Raw genomic sequence first — 18,000 nt, 5'->3', positions numbered from 1 at the left:
TAGATAGATAGATAGATAGATAGATAGATAGATAGATAGATAGATAGATAGATAGATAGATAGATAGAAGGCACAGGGTGAGTTGAAGATGAAGGGGTGATATCTGGATGATACAATTAAGGAGTGAGAGAGTATTATACTGGGAGATGGAGAAAGGAAGGGGTAGAATGGGGCAAAATATCTCACATAAAATGACAAGAAAAGGCTTTTACAGTGAAAGGGAAGCAGGGGAAGGTGAGAGGGAATGAGTGAATCCTATTGTTATTGGATTTGGATTAAGGAGGGAATAACATACACACTCAATTGGGTATGAAATCTATCTTACTCTACCGGAAAATATGGGGGAAGGCGATAAGAGAGCAGAGTAATGATAGACTGTAGGGCAGGCTGGGGGAGGGGGTAATCAGAAGGAAACACTCCAGGGGAGGGACAGAGTCAAAAGAGAGAATAGAATAATTGGGAGATGAGATAGGATGAAAGAAAATATAGTTAGTTTTTCACAACATGACTACTATGGAAGTGTTTTGCATAACTACACATGTATAACCTGGATCTAGTTGCTTCTCAATGAGGGTGGGTGGGGAGGGAGTAAAGGAGAAAATTTGGAACCTAAAGTTTTAAAAACAAATGTTAAAAATTGTTTTCACATGCTACTAGAAAATAAGATATGCAGTCAATTGGGTATACAAATCTATCCTGCCCTAAAGGAAAATAGAAGGGGAAGGGAATAAGGGGTGGAGGGATAGAAAGGAGGGCAGATTAAGGTAAGGGATATTCCAAACGCATGCTGTCTTGGGGTAGAGGAAGGGATGAGATGGAGAGAAAATTTGGAACACAAAATCTTGTGGAAGTGAATGTTGAAAAGTAAAAATAAATAAATTAATTTAAAAAAAAAAAAAAGAAAATTCCCTATTGAAGACAGACTTAGTTGGCTACATTCCTTTAAAGTGTACTCATGTATCCACAAAGCAGTAACAAGATAACCTTTTCACTTTCATTCTCTGTATTTCAGGTCACTGTTTTATTGGCACTGATTGGTTTTGGAACATTTTGTACCTGTCCTCTCTTCTTTTTGCTTTAGATATATATTTGTATATATATGTATATATATATGTGTGTGTGTGTGTGTGTGTGTGTGTGTGTGCATGTGTGTATGTGTGTGTGTATTTTACCGCATAATCATCACCACCACATAATCATTACACTCTGTACACCCTTTTTTTGGTCTAAAAATTGATTTATAAGCTTTCATTGTATAATTATCACATGGTACAATTCTGTTCATCATGCCACTTAAAAGGTAAACATAGCAGCAATGTATTCATCAGTGGCATATGGTTACACACTGTGAGCCTAGAATTCTCAGTTCATGCACATTGTCAGTGAATTTCAAAAAGCCAACTTGGTATGTTTTATTAAGAGTGCTGCAGTACTAATGGTGTTGTCATTTAACCCAATGAAGAGCTGTAAGAGCAAGGGGAGTGGGAAGGCAGGCAAAACTTCAATGAGTAAGTCACATGATATGGTAAGATTTGTATCTTCTAACCCTAGCTAAATTCTACAATTTGTCTGTCAACAATACAGTTTAGTAATAAATGATTTTTAAGTAATACCAGCACAATTTTTTGACCTTTTTAAAAATTTTTTCAAAAAATTTTTAGGCAATTGTGGTTAAGTGACTTGCCCAGCATCACACAGCTAGTAAGCGTCAAGTGTTTGGTCTGAGGCTGGATTTGAATTCAGGTCCTCCTGACTTCAGGGACAGTGCTCTATCCACTGTGCCACCTAGCTGCCCCCCAGAACAATTTTTAAAAAAGTTTCACATAATGGTTGCAACTCACTTTTTTGCAAAAAAAAAAATTGGTATAATCTGTGACAATTATGTGGTGAAATACAATGCTATAAAGATATATCTTTGCTACATATATTACACATGTATGTGTATATGTGTGCATGTGTTTGTATTTCAAAATATACCAGTCAAGAAGGAAATTTATGTGTAAATTTACTTTAGAAACTACTTGTTTTCATGTTTTCCTATGTAAGTAAACCACATAGTAAGTAGGTTTTACTTTTTCTTACTCTGACAACACTGGTATAAAATGTGTTCCTTCACCTTTCATTGAAACCCAAAATGCCCAAGGAAGCAGTTTTGTTTATCAGGAAATACACAGATTTAAAAAAAACATTTCTGCTTAGAGTTTAAATCTTTACTTTACAGCTTGTCACACGTCAACAGTGAGTGTATTTCAACTGTATGAAATATCACCAGAGTGATTCTGACATTTGCTTGATAAGATTTGCATTAAAATATATTTACCAAAATTCTGTTTCTCTAAAATATAGCTCTGTCCAACCTTTATCAATTTCAAATACACTCAGTTTCCTCATGCATAAAATCTTACAGTTATGTTTGCCAAGAACAGTTATCTTAAGTAGGAGGTAAAATAGTTAAAGAATATTAGAACTGATCAGTTCCCTGTAGAGCTTAGATGGAGCAAAGAATGAAAGACGAGGTAATAAATCCTTGTTTTCCTCATTTGCATTTATTTTTAAAGCAATGCCTTATGCAAATGAACACCATTAACATCATCTTCTTAGATTCAGTGGTTCATATATTTTCATATTTCCAGTCTCTTTCCTTCATTTCCTAAACTTTTGAGTAACTGTAGAAAATTTTCTTCCTTCTATAGGATAGTCTTTTTTCATTTGGTGAATTGTGTAAGTGCACATGATACTTTTTTTTTTCTATCTTGCAGTTCTCTTTTATCCTTTGCTTTGTAAATGGATATATCTACTCTATTAAGTAAAGAATCATTTATATGTGAAATCACACAGTCAAACTCATAAAATACAGGATAGTAGGTTTACATGATTTTTTTTTTTGCAAATGTCTTGATAATTATACTTGAAGATAAGAATTTATCCTTGTATTAAATTCATTACAAGTTTACCTCAATTCTGTCACTTACTTAAACTGTGACCTTTGATAGTCATTTATCTTTTCTGTGCCTCATCATCTATACATATATATACATACATATATATATATATATAATAAAGGGATTGTGCTAGAAAACCACTGAAGTTTCTAGAAGCTTTAAGCCTACAATGTTCTGTTCTTATTTATTGATTGTAAAAATAAAATATTGATTATAAATAAAAAGCCATAATGGATCATAAGGACAATTTAGTCCAGTTTCTTTTGCAAAGGTGGAAATTAAGTCCCTTAGTCATTAAATGGATTGTCCAAGATCACTTAAGTCATAAGTGGCAAAAAGAGGATTCAAACTTGTCTCCTATAAGTCTAAGTTAATCAATATTTCAGCTGGAATTCTAGTGTGTGTGTGTGTGTGTGTGTGTGTGTAGGATGCCTAGATTAATGGTTTACGTTATTATTTTTCTTGTCACAAAATATGAATTTGCATCACATTCTACAAAAGCAAGATGTGTCTTTTGGCTATTTCAGAATTACTCTTTCTAGGTTATAATAAATTTTTAGTAAAAAAGAATGACATGTAAATGTAAAAAAGCATACATGTCAATTGTTACTATACTTTTTTTGTGATTCACATGGGCTCTGATGATAGTATAGAAGGAATCTGAGAGGCCTTACCAAAGAATGTTATGTTATGAGCAAGAAACTATAAACCATAATAGCACAGGATACATTTACATCACTGATGATTACTGAAGGTGAGGGTTAAAGAAGAAAAAAAGTGATTATGGAAATGAAAAGTTGGCAAAGAATTTGACGTCTGAAAGTGGGTTTTGAGTTCTTGCTTAAATTTTGGCTTGAAATATCGGAATGACAGAATCTTAGTTAGAGATGGGTTGAATCTATCAAATGATAGTAAGATTGCATTTGCTAGGTGCTTGGAAAACTATTCCAAAAGATTTGAAAACAAACAAAAAAAATGGATGAGGGGGGAAGAAAATTACCTATGTACATGTATGTGTGTGTATATATGTATGTACCATCAATCCTGAACACTTGTATCTAATTTTCACAATTTCAAGAACTCATATGATTTTATTAGTAACTTTATTTTCACTCTCAAGTTGACAACCTTGCATATTCACAGCTAGGTATAGTAGAGAGGAAAAATGAGAGGCATGATATGTGAAAGTTTATGGTGTGGCTGGTATCCCACTATGTACTTCACCCGTCTTGTTCACGCTATGATTGCAAAGAGCTCCCCATGCATTTATTACATTTTTTTCATTATTTGCTTTTAAAACTCATTTTGTGTTGTGATCATGGCCCCAAAGCATAATGCAAGCCCTTTGGAATCTGCAACCAAGTGTGCAAAGTTAACAATGTGACTTAGTGAGAAAATAAAAGTGTATAAACATGCTGGGATGTTTACAGCCATGCTCGACCTAACTGACCAACTGGCTAGACACATTCCAACTGCCAATCCCACCATCAGTCACAGAGTCAAGGTTAAATGTCAACTCACCTCTGCTATATTCCCATACTCTGAAACCTTTATGGATCTCAAACAGATCAGGAAGTAGACATCACTGACAGATTATTTCAAGTTTGTGAGTCTTTCACAATTTCAAACTCATACACCAGCTATGAAGGATGGAGCGTTATAGATGATATCAAGACCTCACTAGTATTGGCATCTTCTGACTGCAGAGATGAAAGTCCCAGCAACCTTTCATTGGGTTTTCAGAAGGCCATCAAGGTAGAGAGGTTTACAGTGTGGTATACTATACAACATCCTCACACAAAAACTATCTGACACTGTGGAAGGTAAGATTCAGGTTAAAATATGCTTTAGTTTTAAGAAATTTATTTATTGTACAGCATTTATGGTACTGTAGATTTCATGTGTTATGAAAAGTGAATATTGTCTAAGATAATTTTTTAAAATTAAGATGTTAGCACAAAAGGTCAAAGAATTCTAGGGAATTACTAGCAAGAAAAAATGTTTTGCATGTAACCAATTTTATTTTGTGTACTGCATTTTATAGGTTATTTCATGGTTACTATGTTATGAAAAGTATATATTAATAGAATTAATGTTTCATTGTAAAGAATTATATTCAGCAAAAATGTGTTTTCAGCAATCTCTAATGAAAGATGACAGTTTTTAATGGTCACAGGAACCTAACCCCTTATTTCCCAGTGGCTCAATGTATCAGCATCTGTGTTTTTAACTTCCGTGACATTTTCTAGGAACAATACCTTTGTGAAAGCTGAGAATTGACTGTACATATTTATGCACACAGAGATATTCAGATATAGATATAGGTGTACATAAACTGAAGTTGAAAAAGAAAAACAAAGTCCCAGATCTCAAGGAACCCACAGTCTAATGGGGGTGATAAATATAAAACACTATATACAACCTCTCTTTCTTTCTCTGTCTCTGTCGCTGTCTCTCTCTCTCTGAGTCTCTGTCTCTGTCTTTCTCATACACACACACACAAACACACACACATAGAGGAATGTTCTAGGATTGAGGAGGGGTAGTGGCAGAAATGTTTCTGTATTGGATAAAATTTTATCTAAGCCTTGAAGGAAGCCAGGACAAGGAAGCCATGTGATGAAGAGGATAGGGGAAAGAATTATAGGAGTGGGGGACATTTATGTAAGAGGCAGAGACTTGGGAGATAGAGTATCTTTTGAGAAGGAGGATAAGGAGGCCATTGTCACTGAATTGCAGAGTATAAGGGAAGGGGAAGTATCATAGCATAGGAAAGGTCCAAGTTATGGACAGAGGTTATAAATACCAAAGAGAGGGTATCATAGTTGGTCCTGCAGCTGATAGGAAGCCACTGAAGTTTATTGAATGGAGGAAGAGAGGTGACAGCCTAATGTACACATTAGCAAGATCAATTAGACAGCTAAGTAGAGGAATGAATTGAATGGACAGGGACTTACAACCCTGGAGACCAACCAGAAGCTTACTTAACTAGTTTGTGTGTGAGGGGGTAAAGGACTGCACCAGGGGTATTATGTTTTTAGAAAGGAGAATGAAAACACAGATGAGAGATTTTATGAAAGTACAATCAACAAGACTTGTCAAAAGATAAGGTAGTGGGGAAAGAGAGTAAGGAGTTAATAAAAGACTTAGAATATTTAAATATTGAAAGGTGCTTTGGAAGATAACTTAGAATCTTGCCACCATGGAGTGATAAGATCTCTACTTATCAGTTTCTCTGTCTTCCTCAAATAAGAATCAAGCTGTTTTTCCCCCTGAAAGATAGCAAAGCTGTCTATAGGAAGTGATTGGCCCTGGGAAGTGAAGGCTGAAAATGTAACCCCTGATTGCAGGAAGTATCACTTGTAGTATTGCAGCTTTCTTGACTACAAGACTAACTCTCCTAGTACTTCAATTAGATCACTTTTCTCCTCAAAAAATAATTTAGAAGCATGAAATATATCTACATGAAAAAGAAAGAGAATAAGAAATAATAAAATATGTAATCACTATATTTCTTCTTCCCTAAAGGATAAAGACAAGATTATTGCCATTTTACATCTTCATAACTGTAGATTTGGTCAATTTTGTTGTTCTTTGTGTTAACAAATATGGCCTCCTTTCTCTAGAGTAATTGCCTTCACCCTACTAATAAGATTGTCAACAAGTACTACATTTATTATGACTGTAGTTAGTCCAAAACTGAAATTACATGGATCTAGGTCCTCCAATCAACTCTACTGTTCTTATTTCTTTTTGCTAAGTCCATTCTGCTTTTAATCCTCCCTTCTTCCTTATCAGCTCAGTGTAATAAAAGGGAAAAGGATCAATTCAGTTTACAGTAAATTAGAGTGACTGAGATGCTCATATTTTCATGAATAAATTGATTCTTCTGAGTGCAATCTTCAGGTGCATCACATAGGGTGGCAAAAATATTTCAGATAATCAACCAAAACCTAAGAAACTGAGTAGAGAACTGAAAGAAGCTTCTCTAAAATGTGCCTTGGAGTTATCCAGACCCTCTGTGATTTTGTAGCAGTCCCAATTATGACATTAAGATTAAGGAATTAAGCAGTAACATACTATTCACTACTCTTGGAATTTCTAGGTTATAAGGCTCAATTGTAATGAAGCCTAATGCCACCATATTGAGGAAATGTTCCATGATAACTTAAGCATGTGCTTTGGCTCAGTTCTTATTCTCCCTAGAGGGTGGTATCTAAATATCTTCATCTAATTTATTTTAATTAAAAATGACCTTGAATCATATCATTGAAGTTCCCCAGTCATGACCCTCAATGAAGTTGGCTGGAGACTTTAAGAATCCTTCCTTCTACCTGCTATATGACAATATAATCAGCCTATCACTAATTTCTTTTTTTTAATCTTATCTACTTCTTTTAGAGTTTACTTTTCTTAAAACAGTTAAATTTCAGAACTTCTTTGAGAAAAAAAATACCCACACATATCCTGAGAGTTGCATTTACAATGAAGAAGAAAAGCGGGCATATTAGGTTGGTAACTTGCCAAGTTAAATTAAATTTGAATGTTATATGAAGCACTTACTTTGTTTTTAATGACTCAAGCAGAATTTATTTGGATTGTAACACAGCCAACAAGTAAATTTGAGTCTGTATGTGAAAATACATATTCATCAGAGAATTAAATGCATTCCAGCCTGATTTTTTCTAGCTTATGATATTTAACAATGTTTTTCTTATATTTATGTTGTATTCTATATTTTGGATTTACTTTGTAGAAAGGACTGTAAATGATCACTATTTGTTTTCCTTTTCAGATAATCTCTGACTCAGAGATTCTGTGAGTGAATTTTGTTACTGACTACTGCCAGTGCTACTTGGTTCTGTGAGTTAGCAGATCCCTGAGACTAGTTTATTTGGGTTCAAAATCTGTCCCATGTCACATCTTGACTGAGGCTAGGAGGTGAGGTGAGGTATAAGGTAACATCCACTTCATGGGATTGTCATTGACAATGACAGACATAAAGAAAAAAAGATATGGCCTAGTTCCTACATTAATCAAGGTATCAAAATTAATAGATTTAGAAATTTTAACTTTAAACTAGTATAAGATAATAGCTTAATAGGAAATGTTACTCTTTACTTGAGCTACCTACTTAGCAATATATCATGACTAGTGATTTTTAAAAAGAAATCATAATTAAGGATGAAAGTAAGAAAAACTGAAATTCATGACTTGTTACTCGATCTCTGTACCTCTGCCTCTATTTGTTCATCTATCCAAATAAATAAATATGTCTCTATTCCCAGTTGAAATAAAAATGTATATATTACAATGCTAAAATGCAATGGCTAGGATGCACATAAAAAACTGTTTAATAACCCTCTTCAAAGTCTTAGGAATGTCTATCAGATTTGAAAGTCAAAAAACAGAGAGTAATGAGCTGTTGATCATTTGAAGAACTCAGACTAATTTTCCAAAGTTTTTTTCATTCTGATTGCTTGTATTCCCAGATGCCATCCAGTACTCACAAGCTAATTGGCCTTCAATCTATCTTATTCAGCTGTTCTTGTAAGTTCATGGGCATGAACTATGTCTATTTATTGCAAAGCGCCTCCCCAGCTTTCAAAGTCACTATTTTGTGGGGTTCTTATTAATTCTAGAGCATACAAATTTTATGCTGACTCACAGTGTTTTTGCCTACCCATCAGTCCATCAGGTAGAGGTAGTGGTCTTATTACTCAAATGTAGATTATCCTGAATGACTTGGTTTTTGTGTGGTAATAGGATCATAATATTCTCATAGAAAATATTCTAAAGAATATTTAGCCCAAACCTTTCATTCACAGATGAGAAAATGAAAGCCCTAAAATTTCTGATGATTTGCTTAACTCAAATGAGCAATAAGTTTCAGAGCCAAAAATCAATTACATTTCTTTAATTCATTATGCTTTCCATTACACTCTGCTACTCTTTTTTTAATGTCCCCATAACTAATCTTTCAGGAAAGCAATCAGGGAATGTGATTTAGATTTGAAATGTGCCCATCATAGCAAATACTAGTGGAACAGAACATCGGCTAAATCTTCACTGAAGAGAGAATTCTCAGGTGGTTATGCCACTATACTTACTACATGGGAGAAGGGGAAAGGACCTAGATCACCTTTTATCTGTTTCCAAGATGTCCTGATGGAGATTGTAGAAAAGGAACCACATCTAGTCCTCTACAAACTAAGCTTAGGTAATTTGTTTTATGTAATAGTATAATGTTAAATATCCTTTGAAATCTATGTTAGACTGATGTCATAGGTCTTTTACTTCTAGAATAAAACCATGTCTTTTTTTTTTCTATTTATATCCTCAGTAACCTCTTCTCTGTTCAGTTAATATTTATGTCATGAATAAACACTTGTCCTTCATTTGTTGTAGTCTAGTGAAATATAAAACATTTTGCAGAAAACTCATAATTACACAAATAGCATTGCAGCTTAAAAACCAAATCATATGTATGATGTGATTATACATACACATATATACATATATGTGTGTATGTATACACACACACATACATATACATATAAATACACACAGAGCTAAATCACTTAAGTAGAGTTATGGTGTTAAATGGCCTTGAGTTTGAAACTTAGTAGGTGATACATCATTGTTGACTCGAGGGATCTTTGGGGATTCAGCAGTGATCCAGTTTGTTTACTTTTAGGGTTAATTTCAAGTCATATGCTTGATCTCCAACTTTCCCAGTTTTAAAAGGAAACATAGAATGTATTGAATAAGTTTTAAAATAATAAAATGCAGTTGAAAATCATAGTCTATATAGAAGTAAATTCTAAGTCAATGAGTGGATCATGGTGCTACAAAATGATTTGGTAGTGTCTAATGCAATTATCCAATCACGTTGATTATAGAGCTAAAGTACTAATGCTACTGTTACACTCTCTGTTTCATAGAATCTATCTGTCCATAGGATCATAAAGGTAATTTTTTTTCTGGAAGGACCATCAATAAATTCATACAGAAACTGGAGATAAATTGGTAGTGTTGCTTATAGATGATGTGAGACAGAGAGCTTTCAAAATTTCACCTTCATTATGATGAAAGATCCTGCAGGATAAAATGAGTCAAATTAGTGAGTCCATCTCTAACTACTAAAATGACATTGTACCCCAGGAGAAGAATATATACATACATACATATATATATATATGTGTGTGTGTATGTGTGTATGTATATATATATATATATGTATATACATATATATATCATAAAATCTAATTTTCCAATAGTTAGGGTTAGAGAGGAATTTTGGTGGTAGGAACAAGTATATTGGATAGCACATTGTTCCCTATATCATTCACATGTGATGGTATATTTACTAATACTGTGCCACTATTACAAGCACAAGAAGTCATGGGAGACAGTATATAAGATATTAACTTTATCAGAAAAACAGATTAATCAGTTTACTATACAGGAATTTCAACTGTCAGAGTTAATTTTCCAGCAAGAAATTTCAGGTATTTACATATGGATCTCATTGTGTGTTCTCCAAGTAGGGGTCATAGTTGTACATAAGATCCCATTTTAATGAATTTATATATCTCCTCAAATACATATGTTTTCCTCATGGTAAGGCTTAGAAGATTGTGGTCCATCACTCCAAAAACTGCCCAGCAGAAGTCCATGAAGTTTTAGTTAATATATATCTATAGTCATATAAAAAAAATGCTCAAAATCCCTATTGATTAGGGAAATGCAAGTTAAATCAACTCTGAGGTACCACCTCACACCTACCAAATTGACTAAGATGTCAAAAAAGGAAAATGTTAGATGTTGGAGGGAATGTGGAAAAATTGGAAAGCCAATGCCCTATTGGTGGAGTCATGGAGCAATTCTGGAGAGCAATTTGTAATTTTGCCCAGAGGACTATAAAACTGTGCATAACCTTTGATCCAACAATACCACTGCTAAGTCAAAACCCTAAAGACATTAGAAAAAAGGGAGAAGGACATATTTGTACAAAAATATTTATGGCAGCTCTTTTTATGGTGGCTAAGAATTGAAAATTGAAAGGATGTCCCTCAATTGGGGAATGACTTAAGTTGTGGTATATGATTGTAATGGAATATTACTGCAGTATAAGAAATGACAAGCAGGATGATTTTAGAAAAACCTGGAAATACTTACAGGAACTGATGCAAAGTGAAGTGAGCAGAACCAGGAGAATATTGTACACAGTAACATTAATATTATATGATGAAGGATTGTGAATGACTTAGCTATTCTCAGCAATAGAATGATCTAAGACAGTCTCAAAGAACTAATGATGAAGCATCTTATTCTCCTGCAGAGAAAGAATTGATAGTTGTTTTTGCTTTTTTTTTACTTTCACTTTCTTTAAATTCCATTTATTCAAATCTTCTGGTATAAAATTACTAATATGGAAATGTTTTACATGATTGCACATGTATAACCGATATCCGATTGCTTACCATCTCAGAGACTAGGGAAGGGGAGGGAAGGAAGGGGGAATAGAATTTTGAACTGAAAACATTAAAAATGTTCAAAAGTGTTCTCACATGTAATTGGGAAAAAATAAAATATTAAAAAAAGAAGAATGAAAAGGGCATTGGAGGAGATATAGTTTAGCCTACCTTTTAAATGTAAAGAAACTGAAATCCAAGGATATTTACTTGCTCAAGGTTGGAATAATTAGACACATGATTCCAACCTAGGTCATCTGACTCTAAGGAATATGATCAAATTGTTTTTAATTATTATAATAAACAGAAATTAAAATTTACATAATCAAAACATGTCTGGATATGGATTCATCAGTTTCAAGATGAATTTTCTACAAACAAAACTAGAAGATACTAGGTTGTCAAATAGAAACTCTCATCTTCAAATATGATTTTCAATATCACCACTTTCATATCAAAGCCATTATTAAGAAAATTACAAGAAGGTGGTAGTTCCAACTAAGCATAAATGATATCCTTAACCAATAGTCTCAAGGATTTACATAACTATGATTCTTCTTCAATCCTACTTCCAACCCTGAGTTCTATTACAAAGTTTATATTTTTTTTTGTTTCCTTTGCAAGGAAACACTTATGCTTTTATGAATCCCCTTCACTAATTTGGCAAATAGTATAGGTGCCATAAGAGAGAGTGGATCAATTTGACTTATATGACTCTAAGGATTAAATGAGTGTTTCATAAAAATAAATCATGATTCTCTGATCCAACAAGTCTGGAGATGCTGCATTTGTGAAATAGCAAAAATCTCAGAATTTTGCCCAGTCTAAGTGGCATGATCTGGTATTCATGAAGGCCAGAAAAGGTTTGGAAGATGGTTTTTCACTTTTTGTCCTTTTTTATCTTGACCAGGGTTATGTTTCATGAGCAAGATTTGGTGATTATCACCATACTTGTCCTTTAGGTTGGCTATTAAGTGATTGCAGATACCAGTTTTAGATGGTCATGGCATTTGGAGTGCTATGTCATTACAGCCTCAGCTCCCCACATTTGATCAAATGATTAGCCCCAGGACTTTGATGGAGGAGGAGGAAGGAGATGATCCTCTTCTTTTAGTTCTTTCCTGAGAACTAACTGCTCTGCTATCTCAAGTCCAATCTAGTCAAGTCATAAATCTGGTCAGTTTGAACATTTTCTTCTTGAACCAGGTTGATTATCTAATTGAATGACTCTTGTTGAAGCAATGCCTGTATTTCAGCCACATTAAATACATAATTTTGTTTCTGAAATATTGAAGCGAGTAAAAGGTGATTGTCCTCCAACTCCCAACAGTGGTTTGATTCTCCGTTGGTGAACAGATTCCTAGAATTCCTGGATGAAGATGAAGTAAATTATATTTGTGCTAAGCATTGTACAATGCTTCCCTATTTGGATCTGCAAGGACTTGGTCTCCTGAATCACATATCTAGGACAAAGGGGATATATATGCTAATTTTGGCTAGCATGGAGGCAACAGGAGATCTCTGCTACATTTTTTCTTCTCTGAATAACTACAGAATGCCTAAAACTTGCAAAAGTCCTAATTTCTAAAATCATTTGAAGCCTTAATATATAGTTGCCTGGCTTTCTTGTTCTTGAGCATCAGAAAATGATGGGTGATACAATAGGAACCAAAGTAGAGGAGAAACTGGGAGGAGATTTATTATATTATTATTTGTAAAGAAAGTTTAGCTGATATGTGAGTTGTCCTTTACCTAGTTGGAACCTCACACTCAATCAATACTGTGGGATAGGCACAAAAGTCACTGAGCTGTCTTCTTTTCCTTCCATTTTTTCCAACTTTTTGGTTTTAGGTAGTATTATAGCATCTGCTAGTTTTCAACTAGAGACAGGACATGATGCACACAGCATTCTGAATTGCAGGCATATTAATAGCTCCACACACCTGGGCTGTTTCTTCTGTATAGATGAGACCAAGCTATCCAAAATTGATCTGTCCCAGAAATATTCTCAGCCAAGTCTAGACAGAAATGGTATATTATGTAAGGAAGTGTATTTCACTGAAAAAAGTGACGTATTTGGAATCAGAAAACCAATGTTGAATCTCAGCTTTGCCACTTTCTACTCATGTGAACTTGGGAATAACATTTAACATCTCTTATATTTCCTCATCTGAAAAATGAGAGTAGTAGGTTTGCATTAGATGACTGTTAAAAACCTAGTCTGTCTTTCAAATTATGATCCCATGGTCATTGTCAATTGTCTCAGCTTTAGCCAAATAATCTGTTGGTAATAATATTAACCCTGCAGGGTGGGAGGTGTCAAAAGTCAGCTTTAGCTTCTATAGATATCCCCAACTCCCTCCATGTTTTCCTTTAAGGACTGTTATCAGTAAAGTATGGAGTTATTCTTCAGGCAGCATATCCCGCTAGGTCTGTCACTTGGAAAGTTACCTTGGCCTAAAATTTGTAAAAATTCATAGGGGTAGAGCATAATAAATAACTTTCAATCATTGATGGAACACAGGTGGTCTACCCAAAAAATTTTGATATCTTATCTAGATGTGGTCAGAGCCTCTGATTTCAAGAATATCTTTCTGGGAATCTTGGATCTTCAGGGTCTCAAATAAGCTTTTCAGTATTACCAAAGTCTCAGAAATCATGCATTTACAGCTTCAAAATTTCAGTACCTGCCTGAGAGCTAGCTGCCACAATTTAGCCCAAGTGCTACTTTCTATGTGGTCAAAAAGCTGCTCAAGCACCCCAGCCCGCCTCCAACTCTAGAAATCATCTTCCGTTTACTCTTTATATATCTCTATATCTATAGTCTACTCAAATTTGTTTGTTGTTTTCCTTTATAAAATATAAGCTTTTTCACGGCAAGGATTATCCTGCTCATGCGTTCAAATCTCCAGTTCCTGGTATATTATAATCACTTAAGAAAGTCTTGGGGCAGGTATGTGGTGCTGTGGATAGAGCACTAGGCCCAGAGTCAGGAGGACCTAAGTTCAAATCTGGCCTCAGACACTTGATACTTACTAGCTGTGTGATCCTGGGCAAGTCACTTAACCCCATTGTATAACAAAAAAAAAAACAAAAAACAGAAAAGGCTTGCTGATTGATAGAATGTTGCATAGTGCTCTGCCATTGTAACTATAAGCCAAAGGAAATTTTTGTCTTGATTGAGGATGTCGATAAGGTATAGTGATCATGGAGTTTTCCTGGGGAAAGGGGACAAAAGTCAATCCATGACTGGTAATGAGCAAGCAGGAAGAAAGAAAAGCAAGACTAAGATATAAAACACAGCTTACTTCTTACCATAATGTATGTGTATACGTATATATATACATATATACATACATGTATATATGTATATATATTATATTATGTATTTTATATTTTATATAGCCAATATTTAAGAGCACAAGAAAAGTTCAAAAAAGAGCCAGGCAGAGATTCAGAGCCAAAAGAGTTTGTACAAGACCAGGATGCCAAAAGTAGGACTTGTTAGGGAGATGGCAGTTTATTAAATCTAACCTTATGAGACACTGAATAAGGTACTACTCATTGGAGTTCACACTCCTATAATTAACACCAATGCTCCTGATGAATTTTGGGAAGTGGAGAAGAGGTAATAAAGTGCTTTTTTATGATTTGTTGGCAGATCATTGCTCTATAGCTAGTTGTAAACTTGCTGCCTACTTAAACTCTTAGCCCTTAAAGCATTGGCACCAAGCAAAGGAAGAATCACATCTCAAGAAAAGTAATATGCTTTGTAAGAAGTTGATGACTTCAAACTGAAATGTTTTATGAGGGGAAAAATGCCCTGATACTATTGAAGACATCATTTTGCCCTAGAGATAATTTATTAAATTGTACAAAACTTTTTTTAAATAAAAAAACTGAAAGGAAGAGGTTTTAGGAGATAGATGGATGGATGGATACATGTGGATGTGCATGTGTGTGCATGTGTTTGTATGTGTGTATCACTCCAGACATCAATAGGATGATGTATTTATATAAAGAAAGGATGTTAGAAATGATCTCATCCAGCCCCTTACTTTGAAGATGTGGAAACTGAGAGCCAGGGAGGTTAGGTGACCTGTCCATCATCACACAAGAAGTACATATCTAAGAGTCAGGAATTGGAGTCATTTCTTATGATTCTAAAATCTACTGTTTCATTATGTTGTCTCCACAAGAGTGGAGGCAACATGAAATTTTAATACAAGATGGCACACTTAGCTTCACATTTAACACTGAGTTTTGACAAGAAATTATTAATTAAAAAGATACACAATTGAAAGTAGTTTTGTGTTTGAATTGTTTTGTTTTGTTTTATTTTGTTCAGAATGGATCTGTTATTTTATTGATATAAAAGCTCTATAAAGAAATATCTAGCCCCTCCTCCTCAGATTCCTGTATTGTGAACTGCCTGAAGTTAGTGAAGCCATGAGCTCTACCACAGTAAGAAGCCTGGGAGAATGGCAGATAAGGGTGATTGAATGCTTAGACTGAAAAACCTCATATAATTCCATCATAATTCTTTGTAAACCCAAATCTGTTGTGGATTATTTCAATATATCATATTTGAAACTTGGTAAATGATGGTGGCTCATGGAATTGGAAGTTATCTATTATGTCAGAGGAAGAGTTCACACACTTATTTGGAGATTTAGATACCTACATATCTCTGCATGAAGATCTGTTGACAAGGATCAGGAGAAGCAACAGAGTTGGATGGGACAGTAGAGCAAATTGGTCATATTCTTGTGACCTGGATACCAATTTTAAAAGCTCATAGAGGATACTACAATAACCAGCTTGCAGCTAAAGTTCTTGTCAGAAAACAAAACAAAACAAAACAAAACAAGATTCAAGAGTTCAAGATTTCCTTTAGCAATGTATTGAGTCTCCTTCAATAGATTAGACCTCTGGAGCTTTCTGGATATTCTTCAAAGTCACCTAGTCAAATAACCTTTGTTGTCAAAAAAAATTCTAAGACATACACCCAAAGACCATACTGATATAAAACCTCTGGAAGAAGCTCTGTTAGTAATACAAGGCATACTCTGTGATATTAACTTGAAGAAAGGAGAATCAGAATGCCAATATTATATTGACAAACTGGAGTATTTGGCTAATAAGCATAAGGATCCTAGCATTGATGCTAGAAAGGTGTTGCTTTGCCATGGAGAACAGAAGAATCAAAAAGGACATAAAATATATTCAAGACATCCTTTTCTTGACTCATCCTGTTATGTTCAATGAATTGCCACTCTTATCAAGTCTACCATCAGCCTATACATGTCCAGGTGTTGGTTTTAGAGGATCTGCAGGATGGTGATGTGAGAATGGAAGGTTCATTTAGAGGTGCTTTTAGCAACTCAGATGAAGCTAAAAATATTTTCAGAGTTCATTTCTGAGAGCCTTTGCAAGGGCAGTCCCACACTTTACAAGTTAATGATGTGTTTCATAAGGAACAGTGGTTTAATTTTGTCTGAACTGCTATTGCCCCCTTTGATCAGATCATAAGTCCAATAGAATTTAAATATTTGGTGGAGCTTAATAAGTGATGTGAAAAAAACAACTCTTCTGACATCACATAAACCCCAAAGGAAGTCATCAGCACTTTCTGGTCTCATTCCTCTAGAAGTGGAGGAAAATTCCCCAGAATACACTTCCAGTGTAGCTGTAAATGAAGACTCCACAGGTATAAAAACATACAGAATACAATTTGGGTCCCAAAAAGGACAAGAGAAGGCTCAACTGAATGATGAAAGGAATGAAACTTTGGTATAAAAGGGAGTATGTACTAACTGAAGAAAAGACTATGAATATGTACATTTTTTCATGTAATGTGAACATGCTAGGGTTACTTTATCCTTTGTTGTTGCTGTTGTTTTTAATGTCAGCTACTGGTGCACTAATAACTTTTTAAAACTAAGATCTGTTTTTCAAGAATATGGAATTTAGATATTTTTTAATTTGTCAAACATTTTTAGGGCTTAGCACAATTAGATTGGAAATTTAAAAGATAGATTGTAAGTTCTGATCTCTTGTGCCTTTTTTTCTTCAATTTTCCCCCAATTACATGTAACAACAATTTTTGCCATTTTTTAAATTTTTTTCTTCTCACCCTTCAGTGAGAAAGTAAGCAATTTGATGCAAGTTTTACATGTGCAGTCATGCAGAACATTTTCATATCAGTCATGTTGTGAAAAAAAACAAACAAACATAGACCAAGAGAAAAAAAAACAAGTAAAATAAAGTAAAAAAAAACTACTATGGCTTCTTGATATTTGAAATGCCAGAAAAACTTAAAACTTTGCAAATGCTAATTCTTTACTTACACAAACCTTGCAACTGAACTTTTTTTAAAATTAAATTTTTATGCTGGCACTTATAATCGGCATAGTATACATTTTCATTAGTTTAAAATCTGAATTGAAATAGAAATTCTTTGGAAAACAGATCATGGAATTCAATAGTTTCTATTTTAACAACTGGAACTCTTTGCCTTTTTTTTTTAACTGCACATTCTTCATTTTTCATTCACATAACCTGCCAATTATTTACTCTTT

At 34.2% G+C, this 18,000-nt stretch overlaps 1 pseudogene; it reads left to right on the top strand.

The window, feature by feature from the left end:
* LOC114037543 overlaps positions 1-17,218 on the top strand; it is a 44,202-nt pseudogene extending 26,984 nt beyond the window's left edge.
* Positions 17,219-18,000: the final 782 nt, after the last annotated feature.

Source organism: Vombatus ursinus, unplaced genomic scaffold (genome assembly GCF_900497805.2).
Source record: "Vombatus ursinus unplaced genomic scaffold, bare-nosed wombat genome assembly UNPS02000582.1, whole genome shotgun sequence".
NCBI lineage: Eukaryota > Metazoa > Chordata > Mammalia > Diprotodontia > Vombatidae > Vombatus > Vombatus ursinus.
The sequence above is the reverse complement of the archived record's forward strand: the minus strand, read 5'-3'. Positions and strand labels throughout refer to the sequence as shown.